Below are 13,310 nucleotides of genomic sequence, written 5' to 3' on the forward strand. Positions count from 1 at the left end.
TTACGACCCTAAGTGGTTTTTTTCTGTTCCTTTGGTCTACTATTGGTTAGAAATGAGTGAAACTCATCCAGCTTCACAAAGAAGACTAAGGAAATTCCCATAAAGCTATTTTATCAGGCAAAATTTCCAAGATGCTCATCTTCCTTTGCCTTTCCATATTTTTGCAATTTAAGAATTATATTTAAGGAGGGATAATCAGAGGGCCCCTCTCCCCTGATGCGCTCTGGAGTATTTCCAATGGATCTGAGCCTCTGCTCTGGGTCATTCCTATTACTCACATACCCTGGCTCGTGGCTGAAAGCCTTGCACTGTGGATTGGCGCAGCAAACTCATTTTCTGCCATCAAAGCCTCCCTTCTTGGAGCTTCTGTTCCTATTGAAGGCACCACCATCTTCTCAGCCCCCCAGTTTCACAACCTCAAGGTCATGTTAAACTCCCTACTCTTACAAACTACCATCAAGTCTTATCACTTCTACCTTCGTGCTGTCTCTTACAGAACCCCTTTCTCCCCTTTCACAGTCTCCCCCCAATACAACATAGCACCTCTCCCCCAGACTACTGCAGGAGGCTTCTCATGGGTCCACCCGCCTCAAGTCTCTTCCCACTTCAGTCCATCACTCACATGCCGCAACCTGCCTGGTGCAAGGCACCCAGAGCCAATCACTCATGGATCCAGTCAACGCACTCACTGTATTTAGTGCCTACGTTCTAGAAGCAGTACAGCCTTGCTATAAATGGAAGGAAAGCGACTGACCTTGTCTCAATTTCTTTCCTGGGTACCAGCAGCGGGCCTGCTCCTCCCGCCGAGCGAGTTGATCGACTGGTTGTTGTCCTCTGTTCTCAGGACCAAAATGGCACCCCTATGTTGGGGTCAAGGTCCAGTGTGTCCACCTGTGGTTGATCAGACCAATAAGAGTTCTGAATGCCCTATCACAGGTTAGGCACCAACAGTCCACGTGAACATTTGGAGCAGAGATGCCTCTAAATGCGCACGTCTTACGTTTCTTTTTCAGCTACTGTAATTCTTTGATTTGGGCATGCCATACCGGGTGGTCCTGTGCCAGTGTCTCCCGTATCACCCAACTGATTCCAAAGTTCTTGAAACTGTCATTGTACAGCTACTTCTGACCTCCATGTAAGTGCTCCTGAGTTAGAGCTCGTATTAATGCTCCCTAAAACAGTCCTCGAAGCAAACATACATTTGACTTTCGAACAATGTGGCCAGTCTATCAGAGCTGCAGTACAGGTGGAATGCTCTGCAATTCAGCTTGAGAGAGGACCTCAGTGCCCGGCACCTCCTCTTGCCAGGTGATCTTCAGACTCTTCCTAAGACAATTCAAAGGGAAGAGATTCCGTTTCCTGGCATGGCGCTGGTAGACCGTCGAGGTTTCACGGGCGCACAAAAGAACGAGGTCAGCACACTGGCTCTGCAGCCCTTCAGTTTAGTAGGCAGCCTACTACCTCTTCCTCCCCACACGTTCTTTTAAAGTCTCCCAAACACTGGCCAGGCACGCATCGACCTCATCACCTACGTGTATGTCGCTGGAAAGGAACACTGCCAGAGTAAATGGACTTATTCACAGCATTCAAGTCTCCTCCACTTGCTGTAATCGATGGCTCCACACGTGGATAGCTGGCACTGGCTAGCGGAGACCCTGTTTTCTTCGTGCTCGTGGTTGGGCCAAAATCGGCTCAGGCAGCAGAAAAATCACCCGTGCTTTTTTGCATCCGGGCCTCGGAGGCTGCACTGAGGGCACAGTCGTCTGTGAACAAAACCGATCACACGCCAGCTCTCCCTCCACTTCGGTCTTGGCTTGCAGCTCGTTTTACTTTCATGGACTTTGAGTCGGGAAGACCTTCAGGCAGTCACCAGCTTCGCGGCCCCAGGCTACTCACGTCCCTTCCCTCAGCTTCCCCACCTGTAAAATGGGGATGATGACAGTCTCCGCGGCCCAAGGTCGTGGGGAGGGTGGAGACAGATGCTTAGTATTTGCAAAGCGTTCTGCAAATGTCAAAGGGCACAGGGAAGGAAACTGACGGCCTAGGAAGGGAAGGAGTAGAGTCGCCTCGCGATCAGGGGCGAGGTCTCCTCAGGGAGAAAGCCAGAGGCCAGCTTCCAGTCCCGGCGGCTCCCGGGCTGCACGTGGCCCCGGGCTGCACGTGGCCCCGGGCTGCACGTGGCCCCGGGCTTCACGCGCATGCTCAGGGAGGGTGCACGTGGCCTCCTCACCACCCCACGTGGTCTCCCGGTCCCGTGTGCGCTCCGGAAGGAGGTCACGCGGGCCCTCTTCCCCATAACCTGCTGTTCCCAGACCCAGGCCGCCCGCGCACCCGGGCGCAGGCGCAGCTGAGTACTCAGGGGCTCGCCAGCGCCCCCTGCGGAGCGGAGCGGAGCACGGCGCAGCCTCGGGCAGAGGAGCGCCTCCCTACGGACCGCAGCGGTTAGTCAGGCCCGGGCGCCAGGAAGGGGGAGGACGGCAGGGGAACTTGGCGGGCGTGGCGGGAAGAGCGGCGGTGGGGGTTCTGCCCCCTGCTTTCTGGGCCTCAGTTTCCTCGCCTGTAAAACGGGCGAGTTAAGGAGGAGGCCTCGGAGTGGCCTCGGGGGCTGGCCCGTCTTGGGGGGCGCCCACCGCGGGGAGCCCGGCCCCGGCCTGCGGAACGGCCCCGAGGCCCAGGGCGAGACAGCGTCGGGTCCTCCTAGAAGGCCTGGGGGAGGGGGGCGGCCCTTCACCTCCCCCCACTGTGCTGACCACCCCCTGACCCCGCGTTGACCCGTGTGACCCCGGACAGAGCCCCCCCAAAAGGGAGGGAGGTTGGCGGGGATCTGTAACACGTGGTTGTTGGGGGGGACCTTCGAGGATGGGCCGGAGAAGGGGCGCATGCCCCCCCCGTTTGCACCCCCGCCTCCCCCAGGTGCCGGGGCCGGGCCTCCGCGCACTGACGGCGTTTTCATTTGTGCGTTTGGGAGGCGACGTTCTGGCTCAGTGCTGGCCCTGATGTTTTTTCTCCTTCTTCCATGGTCTCCTCTTTGAAGTCAGGCCCTGTTTGCCTTTCAGTTTCTGCTCCTTTTCCCAACTTCACGTTCTGGAATAACCTTCCCCTTGGCTCACATCGGCTGCCGCGGCTGAGAGCGCCGGGTGACCCTGGGCGCGTCGCGTACCCCCGGCTCGCTCGGTTTCTCCATCTGTCAGTGGGGGCAGTAATAGCCCCTTCCTCCCAGGCTTGTGAGGATCGGAGGAGGTAACATTTGTCAAAGCGCCCAGGGCCTGGTACTTCCTGTGCAGTAGACCTTGATAAACCCTGAGGCGCTCTCTTACAAATGCAGTCGTTTCGCTGTGGTCCGGGAGGAGAGCGGAATGCTGTGGAGATGTTGGCAGGCCATAGGATCGTAGGTAGAGATTCAGAAGATGCCTTGATGACTTTGTCCTCCAGTTCCCCCCATTTTACAGCTGAGGGGACTGAGGTCCGGGAGAGAAAAAGACTTAGCCAGGTAGTAAGACCCAGATGGGGAAACCGGAGACAAACGGAGGCTAAGTGACTTGCCCAGGATTACACAGCTGGTAAATGTCTGAGGCTGGATTTGAACTCAGGTCTTCCTTCCTGCAGAGCCAGCCTCTCTCCACTGCATCACCTCACTGCTCAGCTAGTCTGTTTTTAAAGTCCTCAAGGAAGGGAATTTGCTTCTTCCCAAAGCAGCCCTTTCCATTTTAGGACAATAAACTATTTAATTTAATTATCTCCCTGATTTCTTTCCTTCCCCCTGAAACTCATATACCTTCTTGTGCTTCACTGGTCTTTTTAACCTTTTTAACCTTTCCTCTTTAGCCCTCAGGCTTTTATCTCCCCAATTAGATTGTGATCTTCTTGAGGGCAGGGACTATGTTCCTTTGTTGTATCCCCTAGAGTACTTTGTACAACATAGCCCATAGATATCTTTTGTTTTTAGTATTTTTAATTAAATGTAAAAACAATTGTTAAGATTTGTTTTTTAAAAGTTTGAGTTGCAAATTTTCTCCCTCCTTCTCTCCCCTGACCCCTCTCTGAGACAGCAGTAGATTTGATATAGGTTATACATGTGCAGTCATGCAAAATATATCCACATTAGCCATGTTGCAAAAGAAAACAGAACAAACAAAAAAATAAAGAAAATTTCAACCTGCATTCAGACTCCATCAGTTTTTTTTCCCTGGAGGTGGACAGCATTTTTCATTATGAATCCTTTGGAATTGTGACTGGAATAAATCATTTGAGTGAAGGTCAGCAAAGGGAGAAACAGAAATTATTTTGTCATTGGAGTATACTACGGACTATCTAAACAGAAAGAGAAGATAGATGATGAGTTTAAGAAGCAGATCACAAGCCTGCCACAAGTAAATATAGTTGTGATGGAAGCTTTCTGTTATTCAGACATCTGTTACAATTCTCTGTGTGTGCCTGCCTCATTCTCTCTCACTCTCCCTCTCTCTCTCTCGCTCTCTCTGTCTCTCTCTCGCTCTCTCTGTCTCTCTCTCGCTTTCTCGCTCTCTCTCTGTCTCCCTCTCTCTCCCTCTCTCTCTCTCTCTCTGTCTCTCGCTCTTTCGCTCTCTCTCGCTCTCTCTCGCGCTCTCTCTCTCTCTCTCTCTCTCTCTCTCTCTCTCTCTCTCTCTCTCTCTCTCTCTCTCTCTCTCTCTCTCTCTCTCTCTCTGTTCCCCAAAAGCAGCTAATAAGTTCTTAACTTGCCTCAGTGATAATGTGATCCTTCAAAAAGTGGAGGAACCAACAAGGGGAAATTCTGTTCCGGATCTTATTCTAGCTCATAGGGAAGATCTGGTTGCTCAGGATTGAAAGGAGGGAAGTTCTTGAGGGAAGTGACCTTTCCTTCTGAGTTTATGGATGGAGGAGAGGTAATCCAGGCATGATCTGACATGCTCTCTAGATATGGGCAAATGAGGTTTTAAGTACAGAGGAAGGATGGGTAGGATCCCCTCGACTAAAATTCTACAGGGAAATCTCAGGAAATATGGGAAATAATCTACAGTGAAATTTTGACGATGCAAAAGTGAAACAGTTCAAATGAGAAAAAAAATGAGATTGTATGAAGAGATCAGCAAGATTGGACATTGACATCCCCAACAAACTGTTTTAAAAAGAAATTCATAGAAGATGGAAACGAGCAGAGGATGAATATAAAAGTGTGATATAGTCTTGTGAGGATAGAATCAGTCTTTCAAAAACTCAAAATGAGCTGAGACTGACAAGGAAATCTAAGGATAATGAAATGGGAGGCAGATAGCAACATTAGGAGAAATAAAAGAATCAAGGAAAGTTTAGGACCTGTGCTTGGGATGGATAAGATGAGGATATTTAGCAAAAGGGGGAAGGCAGGCCTACTTCATTGTTATCTTGCTTTTTTTCCTCTGCCAAGGAGAGTGATGGAACTAACATGGATAACGGAGTAGAAGCCCAAGCTAAGTAAGGAGTACCTACTTGCCCTTGATAAATTAAAATAAAATATCATTGAGAATTTTTCCATAAGACAACCCAGATCATTGTAACTTTGTCTCCTGGGAAGGCCATTTCCCCATCCAGTAAAAATATGTGCACACTAACAGCATTTTCTAGTGCTACTGAAATCAATACCACGTAGCTCAGGAACATGAATTTAAAGCCAAAAGCAATATGAGAGATAATTCTGTCCAACTCCCTCATTTTACAGATGGGGAAACTGACGCCCTGATAGGGGAGCAATTCATAGGATCGTAGATTTAAAGCTGGAATGACTTTAAAGGGCATTGAGTCCAATACTCTCATTTTATAGATGAGACTGAGGCCCAGAGAGGCAGCATTAGGATTCAAACCAGGATCGTCTGACTCCAAATCCACTTTTCTTTTTACTCTGCCCCAGTATGCCTTAGAGCTGCTTGCTCTCTGCCAGTTATCACCTCTAAGAATGCTAGAAGAGTAACCTCACTCCTCTGAGCCTGGAAGGACGGGCAGCTCAGTTTATGTTCTTCTGATCCAAGCACATTGGTGTTTTGCAGTAACTGGATTATAGAGGTGTTCTCGGGACTTGCTTGGAGGACCCACCAGGCTCGGGACGAACATGCCTCTCTTTCCCATAGAAAGCCTTTCTCTCTTGGACAGCCTGGTGTTAGGGGTGAGTGTGACTTCCTGTGGACTCTCCATTTAAAAAGGGTGGTGCTTGGATCTGAGGGAATGGGACAGCTTTGGTGAGGTCAAAAGATAAAGACTTTGTCCAAGGCACATCAAAGCCTGCCCTCTCTAGGTGGCTCACTGTACCTGATGCCCCAACATCTTAGCAGTAAGACCCAAAACTGACATCACAAAGACTGTGTGGAGAATCAAGGTCTGAACCCGAGCTCTCTGGTTCCAAAGCCCTGCTGCTCCATCACACCAGAAGAACTCAATGGGAGGGTGATGGTTTGATTTACAATGGCGTCACACATCCAAGTTTGCCTATTTGCCTATAATCCTGTTCTTTCAAATAATAATCCAGTGAGTTAGTAAATGCTGAGATTGATTCATCCTCAGCTCAGTCTATTCCCCACTCCCCTTACAGGGAAATCCAGGCGGGGGAGTGACACTGGAAGGCAGCCCTGAAATTCTCTGATTCTGGCAGTCAGAAGCCTGGTGCTCGAATCCCAGCTCTGACACTTACTAGCTGTGTGACCTCGGGCAAGTCACTTCATCTCAATCTGTGTCAGTCTCCTGACATGGAAAATGGGGATAAATAACAGCACTCCCCTCCAAGGGTTGTCGTGAGTCTCAAAGAGATATTTGTAAAAGGCAGCTGGCACATAGCAGGCATTATGTGAAAGCCTCTTACCTTCCCCCAGCCTTCCTTTCCCCCTTCAGCCTCCCACACATGCTGTGGTGTCTCTGTGCCCCCCCTTTTTTTAAACAAAAACAGCAACTCTGATTTTCCCAAGCCCTTGGAGCCCCTTTGGAGAAGATCTGTTCCAAACTAGTGATCCTCCCCCCCAACCTGTGAAAGAGGCATCTCTTAAGCTGTATGAGCCCTGAGTTTCCAGGCCCTGAGCTACAAACTGGGCTCCAGGTTACCGTGGGGCATGCCCTGTATTCCAAAAAAAATCAATCAATTTAACAAGTATTTGTGCTTGGGATTAGGATTCAGAAGGTCCGGATTTAAATCTCTCCTCCAACTACAACCAGTATGACCTTGGACAAGTCACGTCTGAGACCCGGACATTGGGTCCTCTGGTGAAAAGTGAGGGGTCTGAGCTGGCTGACCTCTGAGGTCCCTTACAGAACTTGACAGATGGTCCTTTTCTCCTTTGACCCTTTCTGTCTTGGTCCCTACTGAGCCTACCAGCTGACCTGCACTGTGCCAGGCTGGGGATTCAGAGAAGGAACTTCCCCAAAAGAAACACTTATCTTTAAAGAAAAAGCATAAAGCCACCGGCGAGTTAGGGGTGAGTCACTGAAAATTCTCAGGCCTTGCAAGCTGGGGTTGTGTCCTACCCCTCTCCCACAGCAGTATTTCCCATAGCAACTAAAAAGAATTGGTCATTTTTTTTAACATAGGCTGGCTTTATCAGGTGCACAGAGGAGCAAGAACCCCAGAGCTGGATTCAGGGGACTTAGTCGCAAATCCCAGCTCACCTACCTACTACCTGACCTAGAACATGCTACTTTCCTTCTCTGGCAATCAGTTTCCTATAAAATGAAGGTGTTGGCCGTAATGACCTCTAAGGTCCTATGTGGCTCTAAACCTCCAATCCGGTGAACTCTGGATTGCCCCCTCCCATGCTGTACCCCCTGCCACTCCTGGTCCGTCCAGCTAGAATACCATATATCACCTGGAAAGTCAAAGGTGTGCCTGATCCTCCACAGGATTCTATGAGCCTTGATAAATGTGCCTGCCATTGGCAAAGGCAGATAAAGAAGGAAAATCTATCGGTGACACATGTAACCGGTTCATACTCATGCCTCTATGTGTGTGTATGTGTGCATTTGCACGTGTGTATGCATGCACTTGTGTGTGCATGCATGCACATTTGTCTTTTCTACCCAGTACATCATTTCAGGAACTGTTGCCATAATCACGGAGAAAAAGCGTCGACGTTCTCTGGTAAGTCCTTAAGAAGCCCTTCTCCGCCTGGCTGTGACCTGCCCACCCCTCTGGGAGGGAGATCCACCTGCAGGGTGATTGTGGGAAAGGACAGCTACTGACCAGTCCAAAATCCTGGAGAGGGGACCATCTGTGTTTGCAGGGCTCCCCCTAAAAGGCACGTGCTGGTGCTGAGAAGGCCGGCCAGGAGCTTCTCCAAAGCCTCTTTAGCTGCCCGTGGTTAAATTCACTTCTGATACATCCATTTCAGGCAAAGATCACCGTGGGGCTGAACATCATTGGCATCATCTATGCCATCTATGGGCTGATCACTCTGGTCATTGAGTTTCTCAGTTATGACTCTATGTCTATGCAACAAAGTTGGCCTGAGGTAAGTAAGCTGGTTCACTGGGCAGGCCTCCATTTCTGAAGGTGTGTTTGAAGATGGAGAGGGTCTGGCAGGTGGCCATCTAGGCTAGGCTACCCAACCAGGGGGATTTCCTCTGGCTAGTTAATTGAGTTTCTGGGCTTTCCTCCTTCCTAAGGATTCAGGTCCATTTGAGGCTCCCTCCTGGGAGGAATAATGACAAGGAAGGTAGAAATGTTGTGGCCCTCGATGGACAGCGGGCCACAGGACCTCTGAGTTCTTCCTGCCCATTGGGAACTCGAACCCATTACTCCTAGGTCTGTCCTGGAGGTCCCTCTTGCATGGGGTAGCCCTGGATGCAGCTATCCTGCTCCCCCCTCCCCCTGAACCCTGAGTCTTTTCTGCTCCAAGATAAACATCCCTGGTTCCTTCTGTGGATCTCCATATGGTACAACCTCCAGAGCCTTCACAGTCCTGGTGATGGTGACTTTCTCCAACTGATCAAAATCCTTCCACAAATGGGGTGCCCAGGACTGAACCTCATACTCCACTGTGGTCTGGTGAGGTCAGAGGGCAGTGGGCTTGTCCCCTTCATGGTCAGTCTATCCAACAAGCATGGCTGCGCTTGGTGCTGAAGACCAAGCCCCGACTGCCATGCTCCTCCTCTCCTGGTGCCTCCACCCTATCAGGGCAGACGCCACGTCCACATCTCTGCGTGTGGAGAATACGTGTACGGGAGTTAAGGGGGGGGAGGATGGGGAAGTACCCACGTAGAAGCGCTGCTTGAGGAGTCCTGGCCTATTCTCTCTACAGAAACCAGAGACTGCATTCCTTTTCACAAATGCCATCCCCACATGCCTGACTCCTAGTATGCTTAGGGTCCGTTAGGACCCCAGGTCTTTTTTCAAACAACCGCCTCCTGTGAAGTTGGTTGCTTGCACCCAAGTCCAAAATTCCCACATTCATCCCTCCTTCCAAGCCCTGCCCCCTCAGCCCAGTGTTCCATCAGGATTCCTGACCCTGCTGTCCGGCACATCAACTCACCTTCTTGCCTTTGGGTCATCTGCAAACCTTGAAAAGCATGCTTCCATTGGCTGGGGGAAGGGGGAAGGGGAAACAGTCCCTAGGCAGTGCCCCAGTGCACAGAATGCTGGGTCTGGAGTCGGGAAGACTCCAGTTCAAATCCAGTCTCGGACACTTACGAGCCACCTCTGCCTGACTCAGTTACCTCGGCTATAAAATGGGGATAATAACAGCACCTCCCCCCCAGGGTGGTTGTGAGGATCGAATGAGGTCATGTTTGTAAAAGGTACTTAGCAGAGAGCCTGGTATGTAGGAGCTGTTTATTCCCTATCTCCCTTCCCTTCCCTTACCCCTTTAAAAAAAAGAAACATTTTGGAAACTGATATTTAGTTCTCACATCATGTCTTCTCAAAAAAAATTTTTTCAAACCTGTATTTCTCTCTCATGCCGAGACTCACAGTGATTCCCTGTTGCCTGTGATGTCAGAGGCCCTGAGCACACAGTTTAAGATGTTGATTAGGTGGGAAGTGTCCGGAGGACAGTGACCTGCCTGGTAAAGGGCCTCAAGCTCATGTCACATGAGCCTGAAGGAACTGGGAATTTGTAGGGTGACATGATGACCACTGGTGCAGGAAAGAGATTCGTCCTGTTTGGCTCCAGAGGAAAAGGAGAGGAGCAGGGGGGTAGACCTGATTACGTGGCCTTGGAAAAGTCACTTGGCCTCTCCAGTTGCCTCATCAGCGAAGTGAGAGGTTGGGCCAGATAGCCTCTGGGGCTGGTTCTACCCCTTGATCTGAACATTACAAAGCCCTTCTTCCAAGAACTCCAGTGAGGCAGTATGGCGCAGTAGAAGAAGCACCGCTTTGCCTCTGTCCTGCCTGGCACACAGCAGGTGCTGCATAAATTCTTGTTGATTCTGTCTCTGGTTTTCTGTTTTTCACTACTTGTATGATCTTGGGGAAAATAGTTGAACTTCTCTGGGCCTGTTTTCCCATCTGTAAAATCAGGGGAGTAAACTGTGCAGGGACAGAGAGGCTCAGACCCCCCTTACCCTGGAGCTGATGATCCACCACAAAGACGTCAGAGGAGAGGAGGGGTGGGTGTGCTGATGATGGTGATGCGGGAGAGCCGTCCGGCTGTGAGTCGAGCCGCTGGGCAGCCAATGTCCCTTCTGGCTCAGCTACCCTGGCCAGTGGGCTGCAGGCACTCTACAGCCATGTGGTGATCACTGACCAACTTACAAGAAATGCATTCTTTCTTTTCGTTTTGTAGAGGTCTGGTAAGCTGCTTTCAGATTATCTGTTCATCTACACCACCCTGTATGTCTTCATCTCATGGATCATCCTCAGATGGAACCACAAAGCCATCTTTTACTCCCCGAACTGAGGGAATGTTTCCTTCCTCTCCTGCATGTAAGGTTCAGGGGAGGGCAGAGGGATAGAGGTGGCCAAGGCACCTTCCTCTGGGGCTGAAGCAGTATCAGGGGAGAAGGCAGATGGGATTGGCGCTCTGCCAAGGTTCTGTCAAAGACAAGCTCCTGGTCCTTACCTCCAGACTCTCCTCTTCCATGGTTTAAAGAGCCCATCAGAGGCCACCTAGTTTAACCACCTTGTTTTACAGTGGGGGAAACTGAGACCCCAGGAAGTTAAGTGACTCAGCCAAGGTCATGCAGGGTGTTTGTAGAAGAGCTGAGGGTTGAACCCAAGCTCTGGCCCATTTTCTACTGATCCATAATACAACCATAAAAAGGAGTCCCATATTAGTCCTAGGGTGCCAAACTTTCTTTAGTGAAAAAGGACAGAGGATGCTTCTATTTCTGGCCCAAAACTAAAGGAAAAAACATGAGGTTGCTATGTAACAAATACAACTGACCGAGCAGTGACTGAAGAGCTTCAAGCCTCAGTTTCCTCATTTGTAAAATGGGAATCATAATGACTGACTTCACAAGGGTCAATCCAATTTAATTCCACAAACTTTGATTAAATATTCTTTTTTTTCTTTTTCTTTCTTTCTTTTTTAGACAATTGAGGTTAAGTGACTTGCCCAGGGTCACACAGCTAGTAAGTGTCGAGTATTTTTTCTGAGGCCAGATTTGAACCCAGGTCATCCTGACTTCAGGGCCGGTACTCTATCCACTGCGCCACCTAGCTGCCCTTGATTAAATGTTCTTGAAGGATCCTGGGCAGAGCTGGGGGGCCTTAGAACAGAGACTGTGAGAGCTGGGAGGGGCCTTGGGAATCATCAATTCAATTTCTCTCCTAAAATGAAGGGAAAATTGAGGTTCAGATACTGAAAGGACTGGCCCAAGGTGATGCAGCTAGGAGGGAGGCAGGGTGGTGCAGAGTAAAGTCCAAGACTTCAGTTCAGCTCTTCAGATGAGGTCAGATGTGTGGCCTGGAGCATGTGACTCTCTTGGAACCTCTCTCTTTGCCTCAGTTTCCTCCTCTGTAAAATGAAAAGATTATACTAAATGAGCTCTACAGTCCCTTGCAGCTCAGGCTGTATGATCCCAAACAACAGAGCAGGATTCAAACCCACTTTTAGCATGTCTTTTCACTGTCCTGTGCTGCCTCCTGCTTACGTAACTGGGTAAGGGGGCCCCCAGGAGAGGATGTGCTGAGTGATGATAAGACTCTTCCCGTTGGCCTGTTTCAGCAACCCTTCGGTGACCAGTTCCGAGCCACATCCAGAAAGGCCAGCAGGGATGCCACTGAACACTGCGCTTGGCAGAAGGGCTGGTGCCCTTTGGACTTCCCACCATGCAGCCAAAGTGGCTACACCCTCTCCTCTCAGAGGGGCTCCAACCCAGGCCTGCCATCCAGGGCTTCTTGACAAGGGCAGTCAGTTGACCAAGAGAGGTGGCAAGGACACAGCACCCACTTAAAGGCAAAGAAAACCATGAGGACCCCCAATAAAGAATGAATGGGGAGTGGAGTGTGAGCAGCTGTTTGCAAATGTTAAGTGTCTTTTCTAAATGTTTCTCTTTCCTGTTTTTTCAATAAAAGTGAAAAGACAGTCTGCTTTTTTTGTAATCCTTAATGGGAAAAAGATGGGCAATTAATAATAACATTTATATAGCACATACTATGTTCCAGGCACTCTGCTAAGCTTTTTATAATGATCTCCTTTGATCCTCACAACAAGCCTGTGAGGTGGGTGCTATTATTAGCCCCCTTTTTTTACAGATGAGGAAACTGAGGCAAACAGGTAGATTGACTTGCCCAGGGTCACACAGCTACTAAGTGTCTGAGGCCAAATTTCAGCTCCATTCTCCCTAACTCCAGGACTCTATCCACTCAGCCATCTAGTTGTCCAAATTAGAATTAGATCACATTAGAACTAGAATCCTTCTCGGTGTGACTCCCTTAGTTCTGGAGAGGAAAAGAGTGTGAATGAAGGTAAGGAAGCTTTCATTCCATCCTCCCCACGTACACACCCACCTTGGATAGAGAGCTGAACATGGAATTAGGTGGCTCTTGGTTCAAATCCTGCCTCTGACCCCGACTAGCTTGGTGCCCATGGGCAAGTCACTTTTTACTACTCAGAGCCTCAGTTTCTTCATCTGTAAAATAAGAAATCCTTAGACTATCTGCCTCTTAGGATTACTGCAAGAAAATTTCTTTCTACAAAGCAGTAACCATGAAAAAAGAAAAAGCTGGTATCAGCTGAGAAACAGAGGGCTGGGTTCAGCAGAATAGGTTAGTAAATGAACAGATTAATACAATTGCAATTAGCAAATTACCAGTACTAGTAAATGACCAAATCCAGTAGGAAATGACCATAGGAATCTAATGTTTGATAAACCCAAAGATTCAAGCTTTGGGGGGAACTTTAACAAAAGTTGCTAGG

The 13,310-nt window shown here is 49.4% G+C and overlaps 1 long non-coding RNA gene across 1 annotated transcript; it reads left to right on the forward strand.

Annotated features, from left to right (window-relative positions):
- Positions 1-7,002: 7,002 nt before the first annotated feature.
- On the forward strand, positions 7,003-12,434 carry LOC110200720 (uncharacterized). Its single transcript, XR_013483970.1, has 4 exons — positions 7,003-8,092; positions 8,343-8,462; positions 10,734-10,873; positions 12,117-12,434. It is a non-coding gene; the product is annotated as an uncharacterized LOC110200720 (long non-coding RNA).
- Positions 12,435-13,310: the final 876 nt, after the last annotated feature.

This window comes from Phascolarctos cinereus, unplaced genomic scaffold, assembly GCF_003287225.1.
Source record: "Phascolarctos cinereus isolate Bilbo 61053 unplaced genomic scaffold, phaCin_HiC Scaffold_9;HRSCAF=440, whole genome shotgun sequence".
NCBI lineage: Eukaryota > Metazoa > Chordata > Mammalia > Diprotodontia > Phascolarctidae > Phascolarctos > Phascolarctos cinereus.